The sequence below is a fragment of the Muntiacus reevesi genome, unplaced genomic scaffold, assembly GCF_963930625.1.
Source record: "Muntiacus reevesi unplaced genomic scaffold, mMunRee1.1 SCAFFOLD_226, whole genome shotgun sequence".
Taxonomy (NCBI): Eukaryota; Metazoa; Chordata; class Mammalia; order Artiodactyla; family Cervidae; genus Muntiacus; species Muntiacus reevesi.
In genome coordinates this window covers 13,492-26,163 of record NW_027077926.1, presented here as the reverse complement: position 1 = coordinate 26,163, position 12,672 = coordinate 13,492, and positions in this window count along the sequence as shown.

Genomic DNA, 12,672 nt, shown 5'->3' with positions numbered 1-12,672 from the left:
GGAAGCAACCTAAATGTCCATCAACAGATGAAGGGATAAAGAAGATGTGGTACACATGTACAGTGGAATATTACTCAGCCACTAAAAATGAAATAATGCTATTTATAGCAACATGGATGGACCTAGAGAGAATCACACAGGGTGAAGTAAGTCAGACAGAGAAGGAGAAATATCATATGACATCCCGTATATGTGGAATCTAAAAAGAAATGATACAAATGAACTTACAAAGCAGAGACTCACAGACTTAGAGAACGAACTTATGGTTGCCTGGGGGAAGGGATCGTTAGGGAGTTTAGGAAGGTCATGTACACACTGCTGTATTCAAAATGGGTAACCAACAAAGACCTACTGTATAGCACAGGGAACTCTGCTCAATGTTATGTGTCAACCCGGATGGGAGGGTGATTTGGGGGAGAATGGATCCAGGTATAGATATGGCTGAGTCCCTTCACTGGTTACCTGAAACTACTACAGCATTGTTAATGGCTATACCCCAATACAAAAGAAAAAGTTTAAAGTTTGAAAAAAATGAAATAGTGAATCATACAGGACAAGCACTTGCTAGACTTCACCCATACTCAGCATGCACATGGTTTTACCTGTCCATTCCTGCACAGCCTCAGGCCTCAGTGCAGGAAATGGATCAGAACTACCGCACAATTGTACTCATCTCTCACGCTAGCAAAGTACTATGCAAAATTCTCCAAGCCAGGCTTCAGCAGTACGTGAACCGTGAATGTCCAGATATTCAAGCTGGATTTAGAAAAGGTAGAAGAACCAGAGATCAAATTGCCAACATCTGTTGGATCATTGAAAAAGCAAGAGAGTTCCAGAAAAACATCTACTTTTACTTTATTGACTACACCAAAGCCTTTGACTGTGTGGATCACAATAAACTGTGGAAAATCCTTCAAGAGATGGGCATACCAGACCACCTGACCTGACTCCTGAGAAATCTGTATGCAGGTCAGGAAGCAACAGTCAGAACTGGACATGGAACAGACTGGTTCCAAATAGGAAAAGGAGTATGTCAAGGCTGTATATTGTCACCCTGCTTGTTTAACTTACATGCAGAGTACATCATGAGAAACGCTGGGCCGGATGAAGCACAAGCGGGGAATCAAGACTGCTGGGAGAAATATCAATAACCTCAGATACTCAGATGACACCACCCTTATGTCAGAAAGTGAAGAAGAGCCAAAGAGCCTCTTGATGAAAGTGAAAAAGGAGAGTGAAAAAGTTGGCTTAAAAACTCAACATTCAAAAAACGAAGGTCATGGCATCCGGTCCCATCACTTCATGGCAAATAGATGGGAAAACAATGAAAACAGTGAGAGACTTTGTATTTGGGGGCTCCAAAATCATTGCAGATGGAGAAAGCAGCCTCGAAATTAAAAGACACTTGCTCCTTGGAAGAAAAGCTATGACCAACATAGACAGCATATTAAAAAGCAGAGACATTACTTTACTAACAAAGTCCATCTAGTCAAAGCTATGGTTTTCCCAGTAGTCATGTATGGATGTGAGAGTTGAACCTTAAAGTTGAGTGCTAAAGAATTGATGCTTTTGAACTGTGGTGTTGGAGAAGACTCTTGACAGTCCTTTGGACTGCAAGGAGATCTAACCAGTTAATCCTAAAGGAAATCAGCCCTGAATATTCATCGGAAGGACTGATGCTAAAGCTGAAGCTCCAACACTTTGGCCACCTGATTGGAAGAAGTGACTCATTGGAAAAGACCCTGATGCTGGGAAAGATTGAAGGCGGGAGAAGGGGGCAACAGAGGATGAGATGGTTGGATGGCATCACTGACTCAATGGACATGAGTTTTGAGTAGGTTCGGGGAGTTGGTGATGGACAGGGAGGCCTGGCATGCTGCAGTCAATGGGGTCGCAAAGAATCGGACAGGACTGAGCGACTAAACTGAACTGAAAGGAAGGAAACCCAACTTTCTCTTAACCAACAGGAATTTTTCAGCACCCTCTGAATGTGATCCAGCCGAAGGGTGCACTGGTGTCTAGAGCACCCCCTAGTGGAGGATCTGCCATTGCACCCTTTCCCCATGTGGTTAGAAATCTCTCCCACATAGAAGCATCTGTGTCCAGGGGTCACTGCATTCATCTCCCGGCTCAGACCGTGAAGATGGATACGTCTTTCTTTTCACTCTGCTCTGTCCAATATAGGGGCCATGGCCACATGGGTTGTGGAGCATTTGAGATGCAGCTACTGCAGCTAATAAACTGAATGTTTAATTTTGCTTAATTTTAAAATAATATTTATTTAGAAAAAATTTGTTTATTTATTTGTCTGAGCTGAGTCTTAGTTGTGGTGTGTGGGATCTTTAGTTGAGACTTGGCACTTGGGATCTAGTTCCCAACCAGGGATCAAACCTAGGCCCCCTGCTCTGAGAACACAAAGTCTTAGCCACTGGACCACCAGGGAATCCCTAGTTTTGTTTAATTCTAACTAATTGAAATAAAAAAGATATATTAATTTTAACAAAAAAATGTTACAGTAATTATTAAAGTAACATTTAAATTTTAAAGTAATTTTAACCAGTTGAAATGTAGGTGAGCACAGGCGGCCAGTCCCTAGCACATCACTGCAGCTTTGGGACACGCATGACTGTGGATGCTCTTTGCTCCTTCACCAGAGCTCTGGCCTTGTATACGGCCAGGAAGCTCTGACATCATAGCCTCATTTTCTGAGCGTGTGTCCAACTCTCCCCAGGGCCTCAGCCCCGTCATATTGAAACAAAGAGGTCCCATGAGATCTACCGGCTCCTTGTAGCTCTCTCATTGGGCTCGAGACTTGAAATATTATACATAAATTAGTTCCGTTTCAGAGGTAGTGACACATCAAATCTCTCCAGTGTCTGTTACGATGTTAGGTCTGTGGGTGAAGTAGTCTATGTGTCGTATGCAAGGAACCCCGTCAGAAATGACTTGCCCTCAGCATTAAAAAAAAAAAAAATGTATTTATTTATTTATTTGACTGCACCGGGTCTTAGTTGCAACACGTGGGATCCAGTACCCTCAGCATTTTTAAGGTGTGGATTTATTCTAAAGTAACATTAAAAAACATAGGCTTACAGTTGAAGAATTGAAATAAAACCAGGATACAAACAATAAGCACTTTCTTCCAATGAAAAATAAATTTAAAAAAAAGTAAAGCAATGATCCTCCAATTAAAAATAAGTTTAAAAAAATAGGCACATCGTGTTCAGGCTGTTTACCTCTCACAAGAGCACATTTTTAGGAGGATCAGCAGAAGAGCATGTCTTTAGCAGGCACAGTGGCTGTGTAGTGGTGGGGTGGCAGACAGCTACTGCCCAGGTGGGTATATTCCCTAACATTTCCTGCACGAGAGGATATCTTAAAGGCATATACAGGCATTTATGTAGCTTTATTGTCAATAGATGGGAAAAGGCACTAAAACATAAAGAGTTTAATGTTTTCAACTTACTAACAATTTCTCATTAAGTCCATACTTTATGTATCCAGGAGTCTTCTATGTACAAAATACCAGTTCTCAGTGGTTTGGATAAGATGGTAGTGAACTTTTTCTACCACATTGATTCAACCATTAAGAGGAACACACTTGTTCATATGCATACACTGAATCCATGGACGTGTGAACTGCTTCCAAGCTGCTTCTAGCATCTTGAAGATAATACAGACCCTTTCAACAGCTACTTTATTTGCTGGATGGTTAGTTATTTGTTCAAACGTTTTTACAGACAAATCATTGTCACTGAATTTTGTTTCAAATCAGTAAAAACAACAGAGAAGTTTTGCTTATCGATTACAAAATACTCAGCCCTCTTGGAGGGCTTCAAATTACCCAGACTGCCCAAACCAAGCTAGCCCATGTTTCAGTTCATGGTCACAGACAATACAGCAATTTAATGCAGCAGAAATCCTGACCGAATTCAAAAGACAGTATTTTGCCGTAAGAGGTTTATTCACCTCATTTCCCAAAGAACTGGTTAAAGCTAAGAGCAGCCCACTATGTCTCTCAGAGGTCTATGGATACAGACTCATCTGAAGGATGTTTATATAAAGATACATGGTGTGATTACAACCTGTAACTCACAACACTTCCTACATCAACTTTCCTGTGTAATTTTCTAAACTGTGCAGTTTATAGACACAAAAGTCACATCACATGGCCATCATTTTGCATATGCATCATGCAGCTGGAAATAAGAATCTGGCTTCACTAAGCTGTTACTCATGTTTTGTTGGTGCTCAAAGGTCAGAAGGAAAAGCAATAATTTGGGGAAATAGTAAGCGAAGGCTCAGGAGAGCCGTCTGGTCCAGTCACTGCTCAGGTGCAATGACAGCTCAGGTACCTAAAACAAACCTCAGCCCAACCATTTGATGGTCTTGACTGGCACTGTCTGATTTTTTTTTCCCCACAAGAAAAGCTGGTCTTTCATATTAAGTAGAGTCGTGTCAGAAATTGGGCAAACAATCTATTCAAAGCTCAAGTGGAGACGGGGCCCCTTAGGTAAAGAAGTGGCAGAAGTTTAAAAAAATGTGCCATGGCTTCAGTGACTTGACTGTTGAAACTCAGGTGAGGGCAACGTCACTTTGAGCCAGAAAGAAAGGAAGAAAGCTAAGCCAACCCGCTAATCACAAATACAAAATAGAGTGCTAAGATACGAAGGCGCTACAGACCTGCCACTGAAAGCTGATGTACCGGCAAACACTCAGAATTCCCTCCCCCGTCTCACACCTAATCTGATGGAGCCACCCAAAGGCTTCACACCAGGGTAAAGGGAGCCGGCTGCCTCCGAGTCTAGGCAGGCTCTGAACCGGCCTTCTATTAGAAACCCACGAGAAGTATCTCCTGGGATCGCTGGGGCGCTTAGCTGCTCCGGGACGGTCGCCTGCAGCCACCCTGCAGTGAACCCCATGGTAATGGAAAGCAGCACGTGACCGCTCGGGTCCACCCCGTCTCTGCTTTCAAGGTCTTTCCTGAAAGTTGGCCACATAGATAACCTGGTTTCCATGCTATTTATTGCCCAGGAAGGAGGAAGGGTTGAGCCCAAGCCCTTGGGGAGGTGAACTCGCGGTTCCAGGGAGTCTAGGGCATCAAATCTGATGCTTTCAGGACCGAGCTGCCCCAGAGAGGGAGCCCAACCAGAGCTTTCTCTTAGAATCAAAAACGGACCTGAATTACAATAGCTCTTTCTTATTTGTGACACATCAGGAAAAAAAAAAAAAAGACAGAAACCTTTCCCTAGCACTTTAGGACATATTTAACCTGTGACTTTTGCAATCATTTTTTCTACATTAGAACAAATTCCACTTCATATTCTTTTTATTAACAGAAACATCATTTCATCTGAGATCTCCATTTACCGGTGGCAAATTTGGGTCACTTTAGAGACCCAGAGTCACTTCTTCCATCAAATTTGTTTAGTCTGCAAGTTACAGAAGATTATTCCATCAGGTCAGATGCCTCGCTCCTCCTAGCATTTTAACAAAGATAAAATTCAAATGATGCTTTTAGTAAAAAAAAAAAAAAAAGAAAAGAAAAAAAATAGATTTCAAGAAAGGTAACAGTGGGACAATCATTTTTTCCAATAGCACACAAGTTTGGTCTCTTTGGAAGCAGGTTTATGAAATAGCTGCCTTCCACGCACTTGTAGGATTTCATTTGGGGTGAGTTCTGGACACAACCTGATTTGGGGACCCATCGATCTCTGGGTTAGGAAGATCCCCTGGAGGAAGAAATGGTAACCCACTCCAGTATTCCTGCCTGGAGAATCCCCTGGACAGAGGAGCCTGGTGGGCTACAGTCCATGGGGGTCGCAAAGAGTCGGACACTAGGTAAAGCATGATGTATCAAGACATCATTTAAGACAGTGAGAAACTTACCTCTTTAGCTTTGAAAAATACATCTTTATGCAGCCATCAGTTTTGGAGAAGACTTTGCAACTTCCAATATGTTGACAGATGGGCCATCTCTGGCCACCATATTCCTAACAAATACTGAGGAATATTTTTCAAAATATTGAAGCATTTTTACCCATTTGTAGCTGCTCCAAAAACATTTGTGTTGATTTCCCAAGGTTCTGCCACTTTTTTGGACTAGATTTCACTCTGTAAAATCCAGTTCCTCCCTCAGACCTGCTCCACTTCCGTGAGGTTGAAACACAGCAAGCCCTGAAAAAAGTACCAAAGGTCAATTGGTTCAGGGGTTCAGCCGATGATTTAAATTATTTAGTGAAAATTGGGCACGGGTGTACTATCACATAGGTGTGCTCACACTCAGAAAATACTTCCTCCTCATTCAAAAGAGCTAAAAATGTAGGTCCCATTTCTGGCACTTTAAATAAAGTTCCCCGCCGCAGGATTATTTATCATGGTTAGCGGTTGCCATCAGTCATGAAAAGTTAACGAAGACCTATTGGGTTTATCTATAGGCAGCTAAACAAACATATCTTGCTCTCCTGTTATCTTCTTGTTAACAAAGCCCTATCAGGGTGTTCTCAACATCAGCATTTACTGCACAGGGGCCCTTTATCTAGGATGATATATAGGGAGCCCATCAATTAGCGTGAGGGTTTGTAGATACCTGCCATATATTCATGAGGGCAGCGGCTTCCCCGTCTGTTGCCATCACAGTCACGGTGCCGTGTGGTGTTCTAGGTGGTCTCACCGCTTGCCTCCTGGGTTTTAGTTGATTTCTGTCACGGCCGTGAAACTGTCAGAGTGCCTTTGGTCCAGGCAGAGATGTGCCTGCATCATAGCCAGCGCCCAGGGCTGCTGCTCTTAGCACACTCATAGGAGCCCGGGGGACCAGGGTCCCTAGCAGCCATCGAGAGAAAACGCACAGAGACCCAGGAGCCTCGGTGTAAGCGTTGATTTTGCCTAAGCATTTGGGGGGAGGGGGGGCAGAGTATTTCTCAGTTGCTGTATACAAGTAGAAATTATTGAGGCAAACACTTTAGTTCTGGGCATGTGACTGGGTGGGGGGCAGGCAGGGGGAGACCTGTCATCAGAACGGCATGTGGAACCTCTAACTTCATTCAGTCTGATGCTGCTGCTCCTTGCATGAACCATCACTGGTTCCCCAGTGCCCACCAGATAAAGCCACTTAGCTGGACTCCACAGTTCACTGCCCTGAGTCTTGACCCCTCCCACTCCTCCCCTGCTCACGTGTGTTAAGCTGATTCAGTTGTGTCTGACTCTTTGCGTCTGTATGAACTGCAGCCCACCAGGCTCCTCTGAACATGGGATTCTCCAGGCAAGAATACTGGAGTGGGTTGTCACATCCTCCTACAGGGGATCTTCCCGATCCCGGAGTCAAACCCGATCTCTCATGTCTCCTGCATTGACAGGCAGGTGTTTTACCACTAGCATCACCTGAGAACACCCCCCCCCCCAACATCTTCCTCATCCTTTCTCCAACCCTCCAGGCCCTTTCCCCACCCACCACCCACCCCATCTCAGTGCTATTGAACTTGCCTCTTTACTTCTGGAAAATCTCTTCCTTGCCCGCCCTGCACTGTGAGCACCCCGAGAGCCAGATCCAGCTTCCCAATTTGGTGGACATTCGAGGACACGCCCAAGCCTTCTGCCCTCTGTTCTCACAGAGCAGGCTTTTTACAGGCTGTTTATTGCATCTCAAGTGATCCATTTGCTTGTCCTTCCCCCCTCTACCTGGGCACGGGGGACAGTTTCCTGTCTCAGAGCTTAGCAGGGTGCCCATCAGCAAACACAAGGTTACAGGAAGGACGGATGAGACACAGAAATAAGCCGGTAACCCCACAGACATTCCCCAGCATACACTGAGGTCTCCTGGAAGCAATGAAGCCCCAGGAGCAGTAATGAGGGCTGGTGTGGTGACCAGCCAGGCTGGGTCACCTGTGAAACGGGGATAAACCTATCTTACAGGAGGTTCGGACTTCAATAAGCAGTATTTCATAACCAATGTATTTTATGATGGATGCAGATGCTGTCATAACATCTCCCGACTACTATGGCCTCTGGTGTAAGTGGCCCGGCTTCCTGTAACCTGGACGGCCCTTTCCTTAGAACAGTTTTATCAGTTTGGTTTCCCCCGAAATAACTCAGGTGGGTGATGAGTTTGTGTGACGTGTGGTGCCTTCCAACTTGCAGAGATCAAACGACCAGACCTAAAGCCAACCCTCAGCAAAGACCCCCAGGGCCACCGAGTGCGCTAGTACTATTATCACCTCCACTGACCAGCCTGACTGCACTGGGAGCTGGCCGCCGAGGCCCGTGGACATGCAGTCTCTCCTTCCCTTCCTCAGGTGCCTCGAAACCAAGCCAACCCTCGCCCAGATTCAGGCTTCTGCCACCCTCCCGCCAACACCAGGCACAGTTCAGAGGGGGGCGTGTGGCCTGGCTGTGACCCTCGGAGCTCCCTGCGGAACAGTCAGGACAGGAACTCTTTCTGCTTCCTCCTGGCTTCGCTCCCAGCCCCCCAGAACTGCATTCTCAGTGGTTGGGGTCTTCTTGTTAAAAGTGAGACCAGCTGCCTACACACAGCCCACTTCCTGAAGGCTCCACTGGGTCACTGCCGCCCACCTAGCCGGCTCCTGACTCAGTTCCCCAGCCTGGAACCCTCTGCCCGAGGTTCTAGATTCCGGGACCCCCAAGCCCCCTGGGAAGGCTATGGCTGAAATTCCCCTCTCCAGATGCCTTTCCGGGGGAGGTCTGTGGATGTGGCAAGGGGAGGGCCCAGGATGAGCTGGCTGACCCCCCGGGGAAGGGTCCCTCCTCGCCCCTTCCCCAGCACCCTTGCCCTGCCAGATCACAGGCTCTTCAGGGGCCCCCCACCCCAGCCGGGTGCATTCCCCATGGGACAGGTGATGTCACCTCCGAGGCTGAACAAAGCAACCCCTCTCTCTGGAGACAGAACGGAGTGGGGGGGCACCCGTGCAAATGGCATCCCCTCCTGCCTTCAGTATCACCTGTGGGACCTCGACAGAAGGTGGGCAAGCAGGGGCTTGGGGAGGTTGACCCCCGCGGCCCTCTGGAGGCCCCGCCACATGCTGACCTGGGAACCGACCCCCCAACACCTTTGCCTGCCTCCACCTCTGTGCTCTCTGCTGGTGCCTTCAGGGCAGTGAGCCAGCTCCCAGCCAGCCGGTCCTGGCGGGGGGTGGGGAGAAGGGTAGGGACAGACTCCAGGGGAACAACCCTGGCTGTAGGTGAGGCAGGTGCATCCTCTGGGGGACCTCAGGGAGCTGGGGTTCAGGTGGGGAAGGCGGTGAGGGGGCCTGGGGCTGGTGGAGGCCCACCTCCTCCCATCAGGTAGCGACCCACACTCTAGGGCCCCTGTGGGTCTACTCCCATAAAAAACAGAGGCTGGGAGGGACCAAAAGGAAGCAAAAGAAAGGGAGGGAGGAAGTGGGAGAAGATGCAAGTAGTGGCCGAGGATGCAGGGCCCTCTCAGCTGCCCTGTGGCTCTGGGGAGCTCCCGCGCAGGGAAGACAGGTGTTTGCTGTGTTTGCCTTAACCCAGACGGGTCTGAGGTAATAATGCTCTTGACTGACCGCCCCAGACAGTCCGGTTCTTCCACTCCCCTCCCGCCAGCCCCAACCCTCGGCCAGAAGTCTGGGGACTCAACCCATCCATTTCCCGGAGCCCCCGACATGCGGGGCCAGGCCGGAGCCTGGGCGCCTCGCCGGCCCTTTTCGTGGCCAGAATGGGAACAGAAACCCACGATCCGAGAGCTACGGGCAGGTAGCTTTTCCGATGCCAGGGCGGCCAGCGCAGCAGGAGACGCCCGGCGAGCCCAGGTCTCCAGGCGGGGAGGAGAAAGGGGATGTCGGCGAGGGGGAACTCCGAGAAAGGGGGGCGCCCGCACCGGAAGGCAGGCGAAGTCCCGACCTCCCGGGCGGAGGTCGTGTGGCCGGAGAGGCGGGTTCCCGGCTGCACTGAGACGCTGCCCCTACCTCTTCTTATCCCAAGGTCCCAGAGGTGGCGTCAGAGAAGACTCAAAGGGCAGATGGGGAAGTGGAGGGACCTTTGACCCCCGCGCGGCGGTGGCGGGTGCTGAGTGTCCGCGAGCGGCCCGCGCCCTCGAGAGCAGTGGCCGCCAACGCGGGGTAGGACAATGAGCCCTCACTCCCCCGTACAAGGGCAAACTAGTTTCTGTGTTGGGGGGAAAAAAGAGAATAAAAGTTTAATAAACGTGTGTGCTGTGTTGTGAATGACTTTGCGACGACCTCTGTTGCAAATGGCCTATGCATGCGGAATAATGGTCTCCTTGCAGAGAGGGAAATAGCTTAGCGCTATCGTGGTTGCCTCGGTAACCATCAGAGTCCCCATCTAGCGAGAGAGAAATGAGTTATGAAAAGGCTTGAGTGAAGAAGGGATTAACACATGATCCCAGGGACAGTGTGTCAATCAAAATCAACTGAGAAATTACACTGCTCTATTGGAGAATTTCTCTCCACAACCCGAACGCTAGTGGAGTTGGATGCGCTTCTCTCTCTCTCTTTTTTTAATTTGAGAAAGAAGGGGGAAAGTAGCATCGCGATTAGTCTTCATGACTATCGCTGAGAATTACAGCGAGAAGAGGGACGCACTAAGAGAAGGGTTATTTAAGTAGACAGCGCCACCCCGCCCCTGCCAGCCCACCCGCACGTCTCGGCACCTCGCTCGTGGGTAGCTCCCCCCTCGCCTGCACAGACCCCCACCCCTCAGGCACCGTGCTGGACGGCCAGGGTCCAGGCGCTCGGCCTCGGACAGACCCCGAACTGCGCCCGAGGGGTGGGAGGCAGGGGTCTGGCGGACTTGATGGGGGCGGGGCGCGAGGCCGAAAGGATAATGGAGACCTGGGTGCCAGTCCTGGAGCCTGACTAGCCTCCGAAGCAACGGCTTGGCACCTGCCTACTGCCTCCACCCGATATTCCACTCAGGGTTCGGGGAAATAAATCATCAAATCACCAAGTCTGGTGCTAACACTCCCCACCCCACCCCAGCCGCGGTCTCCTCCCCGCTCCCTCTTCCCAGCTCCCGAGCATAGGCTCCGACGCCGGAGCACGCAGATCGGCGCACGTGCAAACGTCCTCCCTCCCCCGCTTGCGCACAGAAACCCGGGTTTCAAAACTAAAGGGGGAAAAAAAAGACACCGTGAAATCCTAAGGAGCGGGCTTGGGTTAATCGGTTACTAACCCGGCGCGCGGTGCAGCTGAAGGCTGCGTCCGCTTGGACTTCCGCTCTGGCTCTGGAGTTGGGAACTTTGAAAGAAACCTCAATTCGCACCGCCCCCCGCCCCGCCGCCTCCGCCTTTCCTCCCCCAAAGAGGATGCTCTCTTGCAAACACTTAGGAGGCACAAGACTGCGCAGAGCGCGCCTAAGGAGTCTTGGTGGGCCGAGTCAGGACGAACCGGACTTTCCTAGACGGCGAGCCCGAGAATAATCGAATAATCGAGAACAAGTGCTGTTGCTCCGGGCGGCCGAGCTCGGGGTGGGAGTGGGGTAGAGAGGGGGGACCCTGCAGTTGCACTGGGGGAGTTTGAAGCTCTCGCTGCTGGAAGTCTGTCTGGTCAGCGCCCGTGGCCCAGACTGGGTCGGAGGCAGTGCTGGGGTCTCCAGGGCGCATTGGGGTTGCGGACCTGGTCTCCTCTCCCCCTCCCCCCGCCCCTTCCTTCCCATTGACCTCCCTGGGCCCGCAGCCTGCTTTTTCAAAGCAGGAAGAAGGGACCTTGACCATCCTCTGGTCTTGCCCCATCAATTTGGCAGATAGGGACCCTGAGGCCTTGAGGCAATACAATGATAAAAGGTACAGGTTGAAGGGCCGGACAAGGGCCCAATGGCTTGACTTCGCTTTAGAAAACTGGCTTCATGATATAAAAAAAATTAAAGTTTTTTTAAGGAACTTTCCTCCAACCTAGAGCGTTGCTTTTTGCCCTGCGGGGGAGAGGAAGTGCATGGAGGCGCTCTCAGCCCCACGAGTGTCTGGGTGAACTCTCCGCTAAGTCATTCATTCATCAGTTCATCATCATTCATTCATTCACCAGGCCTCCCTCCGCCTGGTTTTACTCCTTCCGGAGTCCCATACAAGTTTCAAGTCCCGAGCGCCCCGCTCGGTTAACTAAATCGCCTTGACCCCGGCGCTATTTGATATTCGCCTCCTTGACACTCATTTGGGGGCTCGGAGCAGCGACGCAGACATTGGACAAGTCCAGCCTGAAACCGAAGCCTCGCGGAAGGGGGGACGGGGAGAACCTGATAGCTGGAAACTCGTTTTCTCCAAAGGCTTTCGGGACATTTTAGCTCGGCTCCAGGTCCTCGGAGCGCCAGGGCGCCGCCAGTGCGGGTGTAAACGTTAAATGTTAGCTATTTGTTCCGATGATTGGCATGGAAATCGACTCTTTCTTGTCTTCTTTTTTTCCCCTCCTTCTGCCTCTTTCCTTTCCTTTCTCCCTCTCCCCTCCGGATTCCCACAAATACTAATTCAACCAGTGGCTCCTCTAATCCTCCTGCCCTCCCACCCTGCCGCCACCCAAGTCAGAAGACTCCTGGTTTGGGGAAAAAGAACACAACAATGACAACCCAGGCAAGGGGTCACTTTTCTGGTTTTGCTCCACTTATGGAGTAGAGGCTATTCAGTGCGACCCACTCCCCTCTCCTTGTATTTAGTCCCTTGTATCTTTTTTCTTTTCATTTTTCCCCTTT